Genomic DNA, 17,470 nt, shown 5'->3' on the forward strand with positions numbered 1-17,470 from the left:
TGATCCTTTATTCCATTGTTTCCAACCTATCATTGTTTCTGCCATTCAGTCAGTGGCCCAGAAATTCACTTTGCCCCACTTCTATGGTGTAGGCTGTCCTGTGGTAGAGCTGAGGATGTGGGTTTGCTGGATGAATCCATTAGATTCTCAAAACTGCATTTTCAATTCAGGGTCATAGAGGAAACAGATTATATTTCTAGCCACGAATTCAAAGATCAGGTCCACATCATTTCCATGTCAAGAAAATCTTCTCAAGAATATTTAAAGGGTTCTCCATGTTGGTACAATCCTTCAAATGCCTGACCTCCATCATTTCCCTACCTCTAAAATTCCTTCCTTGTTCACATTATCTTTTTTTATTGCTTTTCATAAAAACAAACAAAGATGTGGATTAATTATGCACCTACAGAAAAATGCACAGAGACCTATATAGCACTTTAGAGTAACAGTTCAAAATAGAAGGTCAAAAAAGAATCGGAGGGGCTGGGGATATGGCCTAGTGGCAAGAGTGCTTGCCTCGTATACATGAGGCCCTGGGTTCAATTCCCCAGCACCACATATACAGAAAATGGCCAGAAGTGGCCCTGTGGCTCAAGTAGCAGAGTGCTAGCCTTGAGCAAAAAGAAGCCAGGGACAGTGCTCAGGCCCTGAGTCCAAGCCCAGGACTGGCCAAAAAAACAAACAAACAAACAAACAAACAAAAAAGAATCGGGAATCTTAGACTTGCTCTGAAATAAGCCTAAGGAAATACCACTGACCATTTAGCAGTGGTGAATATTTTAAAAATCTGATAGCTCAAATACACAACAGTCACGCAATATGCTACCCCCCACCCTACCAAACCTCTGAGTAGCAGATCTTTTTCAAGTTTTATTCGCCTTTTACTTACATCTAGTGGGGAAAAAAAGAAACAATAACTCTTTAGAAGCCGTGCTGTAGCAATGCACCCCCAGGGATAACTGTACTTTGCTAAGATTCCAATATTTTTTAGAAATCTTCCTGAAAAACATAGTGAGGATCACTTTCCAGTAAATATGGAGTGAAAAATAATTTTTTACCCCAATCTGAGGTATAATGCTTTTTTTAGAGATACAACTGCAGTAAATCAGGTGAAAGTAGCAACCACCCAAGACAGTAAGAGACCTTAGACAGTCTGCCTCCTTACAATGAATGTCTATCAAAGTTCATCGTGATTTTTTGTGAGATCCTCCCCATAATTCATAGCTTGACTTCCAACAAACATGTTCTAGTTGTCCAATATTTCTTCTTTAGTTTCTCATCTTTGTTTTTGTCTGACTCCTATACCAGGTGCCTGACCTCTGCCTGCACATGGTCATAATCTTGAGGGAGGATCCAGTGTCGGATCTCGTCCTTGTCCAGCTTCCCATCCTTGTTATGATCCCGGAAGTCATTGAACTGCTCCCATTCTGACAAAACCCAGTCTGGCTCAGGGCCACTCTCCTCATGGGAAAACATGTCAGCAATGTACTCATCCTGGCCCACAAACCCATCCCCATTCTTGTCGATGTCCTCCAGGGTTTCCAAAACCACAATTTCATTCATATGCTCAAACTCCTTAGGGTGCAGAAAGGCAGTGAACTCCTCCCGAGTGGTTATCAGGTCCCCATCAAGGTCTGCTGCCTTGAATCTTCTCTCATCACGTGGCAGCATCTTTTTGAAGGTGTGATGATGGGAACTATCTTGGAACTCAGTGGGGTTGCCTAGATAGTAGCCATATGTGGCTTGTTTGTATTCTTCCCAGGAAATTTTATCATCTTTGTCCCTATCATAATCCTTCCAGACTTTAGCAACATTGTCATAGATGTATCTTTTCTGCACCCGTTTGATCCAAACTTTCAGCTCCTCGGTGGTGACAAAGCCATCCCCATCACTGTCAATTCGATCCACGATCTTCCCCAGCCTCTCCTTGCTCTCTTCCGGGGTGAGCTGATCGAAGGTCTTGGAGTCCTCCTTGCCCAGAAAGGCCTCGTGGTCGTACTGGAAGCTCTGGTTGTCCTCGGGCGGCCGCTCACCCAGCTCAGAGTCGGGCCGCACCACGCGCTCCCTGCGCACGGTGGGCTTGGCCCGCAGCGCCCGCGGAACCAGCGGCAGGGCCAGCAGCAGCCCCAGGGCGAGCCCCAGGCGGCGGCCACGGTCCCCGCTCGCCACCGTCGTCCCGAGGAGCCGGAGGCCCGGAGCGACCGGACCCGAGCGGTGGCTCCGGAATGGGGGCTCGGAGCACCTGACCTTTACATTCTTAAAAAAAAAAAAAAAAAAAACAACTAGAAAGCTAACACTGGTGGTTCATGCCTATGATCCCAGGTACTCAGGAAGCTGAGCTCTGAGGATTGTAGTTTAAAGCCAGCTAGGGCAGGAAAGTCCAATAGATTCTTATCTCCAATTAACCACAAAAATCCAGAAGTGAAGCTGTGGCTCAAGTGATAGAGCACTAAACTTGGGTGAAAAAACTAAGGGACAGCACCTCAAGCTCCAGTACTGGCAATAAACAAAGAAATAATAAATAAACAGGGGACCTTTTTCTTTCTGCATTCTATTGTCCTTTTGAAAAAATGAAGAGATGTTATTAATATCATGTTGAGCTAATATAACTCCCTCTGGGTTTCTTTAACTTCTTTCTTCCTTTCTTTCTGTATCTCTGTCTCTCTCTCTGTTTCTCTGTCTCTCTGTCTGTCTCTCTGTCTCTGTCTCTGTCTCTGTCTCTCTCTCCTTCTTTCTTTCTGCCAGTCCTAGGGCTTGAACTCAGGGCCTAGATATTGTTTCTGAGCTATTGTGTTCAAAGTTAGTGCTCTACCACTTGAGCCACAGCTCCACTTTCAGTTATCTGGTGGTTAATTGGAGGTAAGAGTCTCATAGACTCTTTCCTTCCTGGGCTGGCTTTGAACCGCTATCCTCAGATCTCAGCCTCCTGAGTAGCTAGGATTACAAGCATGAGGCACTGGTGCCTGGCTCATTGGCTTCTTTGACTTCTCTGACTTAACTAACTTTTTAAAAGAAATTTCTCTGAGCCACCATTGAGATAGTTTACACTATCACTAGTCATCTTTTTCCATGTGAAAGTTGCACAGATTGGAGAAGAAGCAAGAGAGGGCTATTGAGAAGGAGGCTTTGTGGGATAAGGAATCTGGAAGAAGGTGTGGAAGGAGACAGTGTTCATTGTGGTTCTCATTCAAAGGGAGAGACTGGGCTGAGTGCTTACTCAGAACATCGCCACATCGGCATTCTCTATTCTTGGCCTGTTTGTTCTGAGCTAGTTTCTCATGTGGCTGGATGTTCCCCGTGAAAATTTACACTGATGACCTCAACTGGGAGCTTTCCAGTAGACCTTTAACTGTCTACATCAGCTACAGCCTTCCACGGCCTTTAGACACTAGACCTGCCCCGACTCCACCCTTCTCCTTGAATTCTAATAAACTTCACCCATCATCCACGATAGCACATCCCAGTCTTACTTTGGCCCTCATTGGTAGTTTTTAGGGTTAGTTCCATTCTGAAAAAGAGATGTTACATTTCAGAATAGTTTTAGACTTACAGAAAAGTTGCTGGGATATCACCAAGAGTTCCCATCAACCCACAGCTATTTTCTAGTATCTTAACATGGACTGTCTTAACATTAGTCTGGTATGATTTTCACAATTAATGAACCAATAGCACTATATTATCATTATCATCATCATCATCATTTGTGTTTAGTCCTGGGGCTTGAACTCAACACCTATACACAGACCCTGAGCTTTTATGCTCAAGGGTAGTACTTTATCACTTTGAGCCAAATATCCACTTCTGGCTTTTTGGTAGTTAAAGGGAGGTAAGAGCCTCATGGGCTTTTACACCTAGCTGGCTTAGAACCACAATCGTACCTAGGATTACAGGCCTGAGTCAGTGCCTGGCACTATGTTATTAAACTAGAGTCTATACTTCATTCAGCTTTCCTTAGTTTTTATTTAATCTTTCTTTTGCTCTGCAGGATTTCATTCCACATCATGTAAACTTAGTCTGCTTGGATTTGTAGTAGTGTCTCTGGCCTTGTTTTTGATACATTTGCCAGGTTGAGGAACACTGGTCAGGCGTTTTGCAAGATTTTTTTTCCTATTGTGATTTTTATGATGACTTTTTTCTTTACTAGCCACAGGTATTTGGGTATGAAATTGTAGAAGTGGGTACCCAATCCATCACACTACATGAGGGAGTGTGTTGTTCTAGATATGACGTCACCATTGACGTTGGCCTGGCTCATCTGGCTGAGGCATAGTGGATTTCTCCACAGTACAATTATTTCATCTTCCACATTGTATTTAAATATGGTCAGCCCATATTTAAGGAGTGGGAAATTATGCTGGCTGAGTTCAGGACTTTGTCCTGTCTTAGCTCAGTATAAAGTAGAAGCACAACTGTCGAATGGGTGAATGAGGATACAGTCTTCCATGATGCTTGGAAAAGTGGTGTGATGAAGCAATAGCATCAGGGAAAACTGGAAAGATCATATTCAGCAACAGCTATGGTAAGGGGAAAAGTCAAAATAGCATTTTTTCACTTTTGTTCATTTTGTGTCAGTACCGGGACTTGAACTCAGGGCCTGGACATTGTCCTTGAGCTTTTTTGCTCAAGGTTGGTTCCCTGCAACTTGAACCACAGCTCCACTTCTGGCTTTTTGGTGATTAATTGGATTAGTCTCACAGATATCTCTGCCTAAGCTGGCTTCAAACTGCATTTCTCAGATCTCAGCCTCCCAAGTAGCTAGGGGTCGAGGTGTAAGCCACCAGCGCCCAACCTCACTTTATACTTTTAAGTTATTGCATGTGATCAAAACTGACTGTTGCAAGAATGGACAAGTACAGAGGAATATAGTATAAAAAGAAGTTTTTTTCCCCTAAAGCCATGGGAAAGAGCTGGTTTTAAGTGTCCCCTGGATTGGTGGGGTAAGGAGCAATTTGTCAAGCAGAGCTCTTGGGGAGAAAAGTGTTTATGGGCCCCAGATACACAGGAGCACCTCCTCGGGGACCAGGCACTGAGGGTCAAGTTGCACTGAGCCGGGTCCTGCCTTTGGGAAACTTTCAGTCTTAGGAGAGATGAGCTACAAAGCCAAATACCCTCAGCCTAAGAAAGAACTGTGTGTTAAGGATCTCACATGACAGTCAGAAACAACATGTCACAGAAATTCAAGAGGGAACCCCTTTCTTGTGACAGAGCAACCAGAGGCATAAAAATCACATAAGAAAAGAAAGTAACTGAAGTATCTGTTTCTGAGATTTGAAATTAAAGTGGAAGTAAGGTAAATTAATGCATTGATGGAGGAACCATGGAAGAAATAGTTAAGGCTGAGGATTACATGAGAAGAAAAACAGATTCAGGCTGCAGAATGGGGAAAGAAGTCAAGGATGTCATGAACTATCTCTGGTTTTAATTTCATTATTATACACAGAGGTGATTTTAAATACTACTCCTTGAGGAGTAGTATTTAATCACATCAATCAATGGATATATTAATGGGAGGATTTTTCTCACAAGAAATTCCTCCTTTTTATTTTACCTACATTATTTTAATGTTAACTTCAGGATGGTGATATTCAGGCTTTATGTCTGCCATGACATTTCATACTGGCCAAAATTTTCCTGTTAAATTTCCGTAAATAGCTTGCAAAAACAACTACCTGGTTGAGTATCTGAGGTCAGCAACATGCATTGCATGACAGATCCTGAAGGGGGCGCCCACGGCCCACCCTGAGCTTGGCAGCTCCAATCAGGCCATCCGAACTGCTGGTTATGCAAGAACAAGGCAGCCCCTGGAGAGTGGATTCATTTGCTAATGATTTTTGGCTTCATGATCCATAGACGTTTTCATTTGTTTCTTTTATTCTTGTTTGGTATTAATGGCATGTAGAAGCAAGTGTGCTACTCACACAATCTGTAACCTTAAAAATGAACTGCCTTACCATTATGGAGGGACATCAGTAGAAGGAAAAACCAGGGCAGCCATGCTTAATAAAAAAAAATAATTATTTATAAAAGTGATGTACAAAGAGGTTACAGTTACGTAAGTCAGGTAAGAGTACATTTCTTTTTGGACAATGCCACCCCTTCACGCTTTATTTTTATGGGTGGGAGTGGGGGGTGGGGGGAGGTGGTCAGACTTGTGAGAAGAAAAAAAAAGAAAAACAACTGGATGTTTCCAGAATGAGACGTTTGACATGTGGTAATGGATGGTGAGAGAAAATGGTGAGTGGGCATTTGATGAGAAGGTTTGGACAGCCTGATGAAGGATTACCTAAGACATTATTAGCCTGTAAAAAGTTCTGCAGAAATCAGCTGCAATAGCTCTTCTGTGTCACTGCACAATAAAATAGCAAAAAAAAAAAAAATACTGCATTTAGTGCAAAGGGAGCATTCACCTTTTTTGGAAGTAAATGAGTCTTCTGAATTGAGCCTGACAGCTCACTGAACCAGTATCTATTGCTTATGGCAGAAGTGTGTGTCCCAAAGCCTCAAAGCCTTAAATCTAGGGACAAATTCTCTTATCTAAATGTTTGACCCATTTCTGTGGAATAGTTTGATACTTGGAATCAAGGGGAAGAAATCAGGAGTATGGTTTTCCTTTGGTGTGGAGACAGAGTCTTGTGGTGGGACATGGTCAAACAGAGATCAGCCGAATTAGTCAACTTGTGAAAAATCTGATTAGACAGAAAGGCACGTAAACTACTTGTAGGCCTGCAGCAGCAGCAGTAAGTCATGTTCTGGCAATTTAAGGCTATCCTTTGAGCTTCAGTTCTTTGGTATTCATTAAATAGCACTTAGTTACCATGGTAACTGTCCCTTTTCAGTATTTATGAGCTACAGGGTATCTCAGCATCTCAAGCACACAAACACACAGCTAACACATTGTGTGCACTGGAACATTTAATGAAGATTTCTAGCTGAACTGCATTCTGCAAAGCAGGCATATTTTTGCTCACAGCTATTCTGGTTTATTATTATTTTTTAACTCAATTACATCAGGCTTTGACCTTAAGTACACCTTTTTTGGGGATAGGCATTGTGTTGCCCTTCTTGCTTAATTTCCCTTCTTTTCTCACTGAAGATAGAGGTAAATGAATTTAGCTTTCTCTTCAGTGGACAACAATGGCGTGAAGCTTAGGAATTCGCCCCTTTGGGTTCCAGAGGGGGCCTGGTGTGTGAAATTAAGCCGGAAGTGAGACTATTGGTATGGAGGAAAGGAAGAAATAAGGAGTAGTCATGAGGAGGAAAGAGTGACAATGATGGTTTTTAAATAGAGCTGGGTTATCAGGGATGGCTTCAAAGAAGGTAAGGGGCATTTCCCCTTGGTCTTTCACACTCTGTGTCATCTAAATTTTACACCATACTCTTCCTCCCTCAAAGAAGTAACACACACATACACACACACACACACACACACACACACACAGCAACCCAGCAGACAGCAATTAATCACAGATTTATAGTGTCATTATGACCATTTCTTTGTGAATGATAGTGAAGAATCTTGAGGAATAAGTGAGTTCTGCAAAATCATAATTTGTTTTCAGCATTATAGTTGGACAAATTCAGCCTGCCATGGAGCAGTTGGAGTTGGAGGGACCGTATCACAACGGAAGTAAAATTACTCCCACTTAGAAGCTGTGTGCAGCCTCAGGTGCATGATCCTTATTTTATAGCATTGTTTGATGTACTTAAGATCATGTACATAAAACACTTGGCATATAGTAGGTGGCTCATTCATTAGGCGGCTTGATACACAGTAGATAGTCACTTTGTGGAATTAGCAGAACAATGACTAGCCCCCAGTTGTCACTCAGAAGGACCCCAAAATATTGGAATTATATTTCTTATAAAATCTTCATCTTCTATTTTTCTTGTGCTCTTCCAATTTTCACCAAGAATGACTAAAATTAAGGAACTCAGATAGATTCTTCTAGCTAATACACTCTGCTGACATCAGACTTCTTCAATGTCTCTAGAGCTGACACCTTTTAAAAATTATTTGCAGTGAGACTGTTCAAACAAACCACTGAAGATTCATTTTGTGGCCTTCAAAAGACAGCTTTAAAAAAAAAAAAGCAAAACCAAGTTTGGTGTCTGCATGAAAAAGAGCTAGCTTTGCATTACATCTGGGTTAAAATTCTAACCACTATTTATTCCAAGTTGTTTAAACATGTTCTTATGCAACTGAACCTTTCAAGTGAACTAGAAATGATTTCTGGGGACTTTACTACTAATAGCTGTGTTTTATTTTCCAAATGATAAAAGAAAAGCTGCTTAGAAATGAATCACAGAGGTTCAGTCTATCATTGATCATTTGCTTTGCCAGAGTAAGCATAATTTATTTTCAGCATTAAAATTGAGCAGAAATAAGCACTAAGGAACTATTCTATAAAAGACACAGGCCTTCCTAACTAAGCATCTGCTTTATTATCATTCCCACCTGATACATTGTCTATCTTTTTGTCTTTGACACTTGCCTTTCTTCCTGTATAGCTTCAGGTAATGTGGGAGCTCATAATTATTTGTTGAGCAAATAAACCCTATATTTACTACTAGCTGTAGACTAGTGAAGAAATGTGTACCTTTTTTTCCTGGACCTTGTTTACCTGCTCTTGGAATGACTTAAGATCCACATTTTACCATTCTTTAAAAAGAAAAAAATATTTTTTTGGCCAGTCCTGAAGTTTGAACTCTGGGCGTGGGTGCTGTCTTTTGCTCACGGCTAGGACTAGCATTCTGCCACTTGAGCCACAGTGCCACTTCCAGCCTTTTCTGTAATTAACTGCAGATAAGAGTCTCATGGACTTTCCTGCCTAGGCTGACTTTGAACCACGCTCTTCAGATCTCAGCATCCTGATTAACTAGGATTTTGGGCCTGAGCCACTGGCACCCAGCTAAAAAGAAAATCTTTAATTCAAAGAACTCTCCATTTCTGTCTTCTCCAAAGTACTACTTAACAAAGATCACTCCCAGAGCTAGTGGCTAGTTAGCATCCCCATTCTGTCAATAAATGTGGCTTATTCCAAGTTGAGTCCTTTCATGGCTCAAACAACCCTGCTTTCAGACTCAGACTCATCCCCTAATGCTGAATAGTTACCTTAAAAACATGGGCTCTTACACGAGGCCCTAGGTTCGATTCCCCAGCACCACATATACAGAAAACGGCCAGAAGCGGCGCTGTGGCTCAAGTGGCAGAGTGCTAGCCTTGAGCGGGAAGAAGCCAGGGACAGTGCTCAGGCCCTGAGTCCAAGGCCCAGGACTGGCCAAAAACAACACAAAAAAACATGGGCTCTTTGTTATGGAGAAAGCAAAAGATAACATGAAGAAGAGTGAGAGGAAATTTAATATCAGTACCTGTGAAGAACAGGGTGAGGCTGAATGTGGTGGTTCATATCCGTAATCCTAGCTATTCAAGAGGCTGAGCGACCAGCCTGGGCAAAGTTAACACCAGATCCGCTCTGAAGAACAAACTAAAAGCAAAAGGACTGCAAGTGTGGCTCAATATGTATGTAACAAGCATGAGTCACTGAGTTCAGTCCCCAGTACTGAAAAAAAAAATCTCAGAGTCTTCATGTTCTTATATTCTTCGTGTGCAGCAAAGAGCCATCGTCTTCTACAAAGGCCCCTTGGGGAAAGCATTAGTGGGAATGTCCCTCAAAATGGAGGGAAAATCGAAGCAAGGCAGGGAGGGAGGAAGGACTTCAAGGGAGGATGATGGTCTCTTCTTAATGCTTGAACAAAACACCCCAACACTTCAGTGCTCAACCACTTGAACTGCAGCTCAACTTCCAGGTTTTTGGTGATTAATTGAAAATAAAAGCCTCACCACAGACTTCCTTTCTCTGGGCTGGCTTTGAAAAGAGATCTTCAGATCTCTGCCCCTCCTGAGTAGTTAGGATTACAGGCATGAGTCACAAATACTCAGCAGATTTATTTTATTTTATGTTTATTATCTTTAAATAGCTGTACAAAGGGGTTGCCATTTTACAAAGCCGTTTATAAATGTAATGCATCTTGATCAATGCCACCTCTTTCAACATTCTCACCCCCCTGGCCCACCCCTTTTTGTATATACAGTTCTTTTTGTTGTTGTTACAGGGCTTGAACTCAAGGCCTGGGAGCTGTCCTTGAAATCTGCTAGTACTCTACCACTTTGAGACACCGTGTGGTTATTGGAGATAAGAGTCTCGTAGACTTTCTTTCCTACCTGGGCTGGCTTTGAACCATAATCCTCAGATCTCAGTCTCCTGAGCATCTAGGATTTCAGGCGTGAGCCACCAGAATTCTTGACTGCTTTCTCCCCCATTTCTCCTCTAGCATTTCTCAAAACATGTTTCCTGGACTCAAGACTTTACCATTACCTTGGAATTAGTTGAAAATGCAAATTCTCAGGCCCTCCCTGGGACCTGCTGCCCCCAGGACTCAGAGGTGGCACAACCCCCTCCTGTGTGTTTCAGCAAAGCTCTGCAGGAAGTTCTGGTGTGCGCTCAGGGCCAATTATACTGGATTAGATGCATTGAGTCAGGTAAGACTTAGAAATTCTAAAGATGCTCATAACTCAACTCCTGGGTCAGAGTCCTTACCCTCGCTGTTAGTGTTAGGGAATTTACTACCTCACTAAGCAGTCTCATTTTATCTTTTCTGGGATGTAGAACTCTCTTTTTGTCTCTACTCCATTTCATTTTAATCTATGTTCATTAATTCCATCTTAAAAACCCCCATATGGGGGTTTGGGCCTAGATCATGACTGGGGACCCATATCACGGATCGAGGCAAAGTGATACACCCCAACCTCATTCTGTACCCAGGTAAGGGCCAGCAGAACTGGTAGCTTCTACTTTTTTGCTTTAGTCACTGTTTTGCTTTGTTTCCTATTTAATTTTAGAGATTTCCCTTTATTTGTCCCTGAGTGTCTGGAGAATTGGTATTCAATGTGATTAACAATCATCACAGTAGTTCAAGAAGAAGCATCCAGGATTTCTAAACAATATTTAAAATATATTGAGAGGACACTGTTGCAATTTAAACCCAGAGCCTTGTACTTGGTAGGAAGGCACTGTGTACTTGGGCCCCTTTTCACACTGGCTGTTTTTTGAGGTAGCATCTTGATGTTTGCCTCGGCATGCCTCTCACTACTGTTGAGATGGTAGGAAGAGAATACCATTCCCAACTTCTTCTGTTGAGATGGAGCCTCATGAACTTTTTTTGCCTGGATTGTCCCGATTCCAGCATCCCGATATCAGCCTTCTGATAGCAACTGACAGTAATCAGCCACTGGTACTGGCTTCCTATAAGAATGTGTGAGAGTGTGTGTGTGTGTGTGTGTATGTGTGTGTGTGCGCACGCGCGTGTATATGTGCATGTGCCAATACCATTGCTTTTTTTGCTCAAGGCCAAGAGCTCTACTTTTTCAGCTACAGCTCCACTTCTGGAGTATGGTTAGTTGCAGATAAGAGTCACACAAAGTCTCCTGCCTCCGTGGGCTTTGAACCATAATCTTTAGCTTTTACCCTCTTGAGTAGCTAGGATTACAGGCTGAGACACCAGCACCCAGCACTGTGCAAATTTTTGAAGACTCTCCATGTTGAATCAAATTAGAAAATACACTGAAATTAGAAAAGTCACTAAAACACACTGAAACTGGAAACGCGCTATGTTACCTCATAGTCACATTTCAGTTAATGCAGAGGAAGATGGGAGAGTCTAAAGGTGAAAGGAGTGAGGAAAGGGTTAATGATAGAAAGAAGAAAAGCAAATAAACCAGACTTGAGGAATTGCCCTTGTCACGATCAAGGTTTGGGATTCTGGTACAGCTACTCAATGGGCTGTATTTCATAGCCTCTGAGACTTTAATTCATTATTTTAATAGTTTAAATCCAGGAGTTTTGAGGCCAGCCTGGGCAACATGGTAAGACCCCAAGTATTTAAGTAAAAATGTTCAAGATGCTAATTTTACGAGATAGGTTTTGCATGTTCACTGAGAATATACAGAGGTGAATAAAACACAATGCAGCTGCTAGGGACCCCAAGACCAGGGCACTAAGTTGGGTGCAGAAGACCCCCAGGAGGACGGAACATGCTGCGCTCAGAGAGGACACAATGGAAGCATCTGTGAGTCCCAACCTTCCAGATTTTACTTCTCCCTGTAGAGTCAGCAGGTCCTGTGTATTCTGCAGGTCCTGTGGCCAGATGGACCACTCCAGAGTCGTAGCTAAGCTGGTGGGCCTAGACCTGGGACTGTGTGTGGCAGGAGAGAACTGGAGACAACTCAGGCTTGGAGATGACTCTGCAGAATACTCACTCTTAGATTCCAGTCTGTACCTCGTTTGTTCTTGTGACTATTCACTTGGGCCTTGAAATGTAGAATACTGGCATCCAGCGTCATGCACACAGGCATAGAACCTTTTCCTGTTCATCAGGGCTTCTGATGGTAGCTGTCCAGATTTCAGCATGAGTTCTTGAGTTCCTTACTCTCCTGACAATAAGCTGAGCTCCACAAATCCAAGGTCAGGGCTTCCTCGTTGAGCTCCAGGACAACAGATTGCATGTCTGCCCTTGATGACAGGCATGCGCTTGGCCAGGGTGCCGCACGGAGCTCTGCAAAGCTGCCAGGGCTCCTGGCCCTCAGTCTGCATCATGTTCTGCTGGCCCTCCGGACACCAGAAGGCAGTTGACTAGAGTTTAAGGGAATTCATGTTGCCTGCACAACACCTACTTCGTGCCCTCCCAGAAGGGCTTGAGGAGGAGATGTAGGGTACATTAGGTTGATTTTGCAGCTGCAGACTCCAGTCTCATTAAACCTATTGCCTAATTTCCTTTGTCTAACTGGATTTTTCTCTCTGGCTTGGAAGCAAATGGATCAATATTGTTTTTTATGCTGTGATGATGTTGCCTGAAGGAAATTTTCCATCGGTTCACTGTGCCTGCCTTCAGTGCTGTAATTGGGGCCGCAAGCTGTCCCGGCAAATGCAGGCCCTCCCTGGCCATGTGTACAAGGCCTACCATCTGTGCAGGACCCACGGAGAGTACCTTCTGCAGGGGTCAGCACAGGCCGCCCCTCTCAGGGCAGAGCTTGGCATTCGTTCTGGGCTCTTTGCACAGGTTTCTTTGGCTGTCTTCTGATCGAGCTTTGTTTTGTGTTTTTCTTCCCTGAGAAATCCTTTTCCCTCTGCCTGTTCTCTAAATCCTTGTCTATATTTGTCATGCTCTCTGCCTCTCCAAATTTCTTAAAGGTGGTTTCTTTACATTTTCTGATATATTTTCTTCCTGTCAGCCCCCTCACCCTATCCTGCCTCATGATTCTGCCCTTTCTTTCTCACCAGGAAATGTTCCCGCTTTGCTCTCAGTTCTGTTTTCCTGCCAGGCATTTAAGCAAAGCTAAGATTCTGGAAGCAGAATAATGAGAAGCAATTTACCCACACACACACAAAAAAAATTGGAGCATTTATCTATGCAGAAGGGTTGCTGAATTCCTCACATGGTAGGAGGGAAAGACAGTACTAATCAATTACCTGCAAACATATCTTTGCTACCTACATTCTACAAAGAAGAAATTGTTCAATACTCTAGGGGACATAAATACAAGGGATCATTTCTGCCATTAAGGAGGCTGTGTTTGATTGGATAGGTAAGATATAAACATGGGAAGAGAGAAATGATTTCTTTTTGCCAGTCCTGGGGCTTGAACTCAGGGCCTGAGCACTGTCCCTGGCTTCTTTCTACTCAAGGCTAGCACTCTACCACTTGAGCCACAGAGCCACTTCTGGCTTTTTCTATATATGTGGTGCTGAGGAATAGAACCTAGGGCTTGTGTGTATATGAGGCAAGCATTCTTGCCAGTAGGCCATATTCCTAGCCCCAGAAATGATTTTTGGAAAAGAAAAATAAAACAGTTTATTATATCACTATGAAAGGTAGATGAGGGGCTATGTGCTTGAATCCTTGATTCATGAGTGGTCCCCATAACGCCTTGAGCTCACAGAAGTCTAGGTTGTTTGGGGGGAAGGGCTCTGGGTAGGTAGATGGGATTGGTGAAGCATCCCAATGGAGAAGTCAGAGCCACACAGAGAGAGGTGAGAGCAATACACCCAAGGGGTAACGTAGACACTAGAGAGTGAAGAGGACTGATGGCAAAGAATTGCAGAGAGGATTAATTTTGACCAATCTGCCAAGGGCTTTGGGTGCTAGATTAAGTACAGAAGCGTTTCAGCTTGCGCAATTGAATGTCTTGGGGTGACAGTTTGAGTCTATCTAATTCTGGACTTTCTGGACTTTGCTTGACGTAAAGCAGAAAGTGGTATTCTTGTGTAAGAACATGGTAGTAAAGAAAAAGGGATCTAGAGAGCAGAAGGATGGGAAAATGTAACCCGTGTGTCCTGGCTTGCCAGCGTCTTTGCCAGCTCACAGATGCCAGCCTGGTGCATGGAAATCACCTCAGGCTAAGCCTTCACTGTGACTGTTTGCCGCCTGGGGATAGGTCTTTGGTCAAAGGTGGCCAGTCATTATCTGGCTGTCACAGGCTCTGAGAGACCCAATCTTGTGTCTAAGAACATCAGAGGGGGAAATCTAAATATTAATTTAGGATGATGGATTCCAGTCATGGAGAATGGTCAGAGGCTGTTGTTGGAATCTGGTTTGAGGGAATAAGGATTCCAGCAAGAAAGAGGCAATGAAAATGGGGGGAGAAAACAAAAAGGAAGAGACTAAATATAAATTCCCCAGGATTAAACTCACATCCAACAATCTAGAGAAAGACTGGAAGTTAGTGGGAGAGTAGAGACAGGTGCCACTTCTTTTTTTTTTTTTTAAAAGATCTTCTTGGTAGTTTTTATTTTGAAATAACTTCAAACATACAGACAGATTCAAGCAAGGAATTCCTGTATAGTCTTCACTCAGATTCACCCACTGTCAATGTTTTGTTGATGTCTACTTTTACTCGAATCTTCCTCCTCCTCCTTCTCTTCCTCCTGCTCCTCTTCCCCCTCCTCTTTCTTGTTTTTTTTTTTTTTTTTTTTTTTTTGCCAGTCCTGGGCCTTGGACTCAGGGTCTGAGCACTGTCCCTTGCTTCTTTTTGCTCAAGGCTAGCACTCTGCCACTTGAGCCACAGCGCCACTTCTGGCCGTTTTCTGTATATGTGGTGCTGGGGAATCGAACCCAGGGCCTCATGTATACGAGGCAAGCTCTCTTGCCACTAGGCCATCTCCCCAGCCCCAACTTCTAAAGCTTCATTCAACTGGGCCCTGGTGGCTCATGTCTGTAATCTTAGCTACTCCGAAGGCTGAACTATGAAGATCTCGGTTTGAAACCAACCTGGGCAGAAAAGTCCCCATGAGATTCTTATATCCAATTAACCACTCAACAGCCGGAAGTGGTGCTATCCTTGATCACAAAGACGCTAAGGGACAGCACCCAGCATCTAAGTTTAAGCCCTACAAATGGGGGAAAAAAGCTTCATTCATTCATTTGCATGTAAGTACTTACTGAATACCAGATGAAGGCACTACATTATACTTAGAATTGAGTGAAAATTTTTCTCCCTAAAAGAATGGAGGATCTAATTGGGCCAATGGGAAATACCTCTATTAATGCTATATGGCCCAGTGGTTAAGGGGCATTTAGAGTGGAAGGAAGCAACTGGAGTCAAGGGCAAGTTAGTCCCCTACTTTCTGTGAAATGTGCATGTGGTAATACTGATACCAATATTTGGAGATATTGGAGGGCCATCATTGCGATAGGTAGCCTGTCATAACACTGTGAGAAACATTATCTTTCTAATCATCATGCATTAAATGATAAACACTAGAGATTTATAATTAGCAGAAAGTCAAAGTAAATGATACTTACAATGTGGAATCCTATAGAATAAATGCTGGGCTTGGGGTGTAGCTTGGTGATAGAGTGCTTGCCTCAAGGGAAGTGCATGCTCTGGGTTTGATACATAGCAACACACACACACTCACACACACACACACACACACACTCATAAAAGAAATAAAAAATCTTAGTACCTGGATCCCAGTTTTTTCTGCCACAATTTCATCTCTGTTCATACATAGCCTGCCCTGTCCACATAATCTGTCATTGGCTATCAGCAAGATACATTGTTAACCACATTTTCACAGAAAGACACTTTGATATTACCATGTGTAGGACAATTATCTATTTTTGAGATATTCCAAATGTGCTTTAGAATTCTTTGGTTCTCGGATATTCTGCCTGATATCATGGAACAGTAGCCTCAGGGGAAATTTTTCTCTGTATTAGCTTTTATACCCATAGGTAACTTTTACACTTTCTTTAAAAAAATTCTTTTTGCTATTTTAAAACCAAATTTCTGATTCTTTCCATTAGATAGATGACTAAATGCAGAATTACTCTATCAAAGAGTATGATCATTTGATACAGCACAATCTTTTACTTTGCCTTTGATTTTTGCTTCTTTATTATGGGGGTAAAAATTGTTACCTTTCAGCAACAATTGCATATATTTGGACAATAAGGAAGTTGAACACTTTCATTTGTTAGTCATTAGAATTTTTTTCTATAAAGAAATATCTGTTCAATCCCACTGCTTATTATTCTTTGGGTAAGGTATTATTTGTATCTTTAAGTAGTTTGTCACATTTCTTGCAAATTCTCCAAGGATCTTTTGAGAAATAAATTACTATGGTTACATGAATGTGATTTGTGCTGGGTGCCTGTGGCTTAAGTTTATAATATAATCCTACTCAAGTGGCTGAGATCTGAGGAGGATTAATGTTCAGAGCCAGCCTAGGCAGACAAATCCAGGGGACTCTTTTCTCCAAATAACCAGCAAAAACCAGAAGTGGAGGCATGTCCTAAGTGGTAGAGCACCAGCCTTAAGTGAAAAAGCCTGGAACTGTAAAGCACTACATGCATGCTACGATTGTTGAAATGTTGACATCTCAATATATGTTAGAATTATGTCTATAGCAATTTAGAAATAGCATGGCTAGAGTGTCATCCTTGGCTAGAGGGCCAGGGATGTCCATCTGTTTCTCCACTGTTCATCCCAGCTGCTACCCCAGATCCTGGCCCAGAGTAGGTAAACAACAAGTACATGCTAAATGAATGAGTGGATGATCGACTCACAGACAGATAGGAACTTCCTATGTTCTTCCACCTAGATTATGTCTCCCTTTCTTTCTTTTCTGACTAAAACCAGAAGTAAAGAAGGCTTGCATAGAGTGAGTAGGCAAAAGCTTGAAATTCTAGACTTAGGAAATCTATCTCTTAAAACCAACCTTCTTAAAGCTAATTAGTAGTTCTACCTCATTTGTTTAAATGAGAAACCAGAGACAAGAAGAGTTTAATGATGCAGAAGTGACTCTTGGCAACATGATAAAAGATCTGAATGTTTGTTTTGTTTTTAATAAACCAGTATTTCTAGTGCCTGAATACATGGCAAACCTATTACTGCTCTTCATATATATGC

The 17,470-nt window shown here is 42.4% G+C and overlaps 1 protein-coding gene and 1 pseudogene across 6 annotated transcripts in view; one reads left to right on the forward strand and one right to left on the reverse strand.

The window, feature by feature from the left end:
* The window catches only part of Dpys (dihydropyrimidinase), a 78,364-nt gene that overhangs the window by 37,280 nt on the left and 23,614 nt on the right, over positions 1-17,470 (forward strand). The window lies entirely within an intron of this gene.
* LOC125361000 lies at positions 1,178-12,400 on the reverse strand (annotated as a pseudogene).

This window comes from Perognathus longimembris, chromosome 12, assembly GCF_023159225.1.
Source record: "Perognathus longimembris pacificus isolate PPM17 chromosome 12, ASM2315922v1, whole genome shotgun sequence".
Lineage (NCBI taxonomy): Eukaryota > Metazoa > Chordata > Mammalia > Rodentia > Heteromyidae > Perognathus > Perognathus longimembris.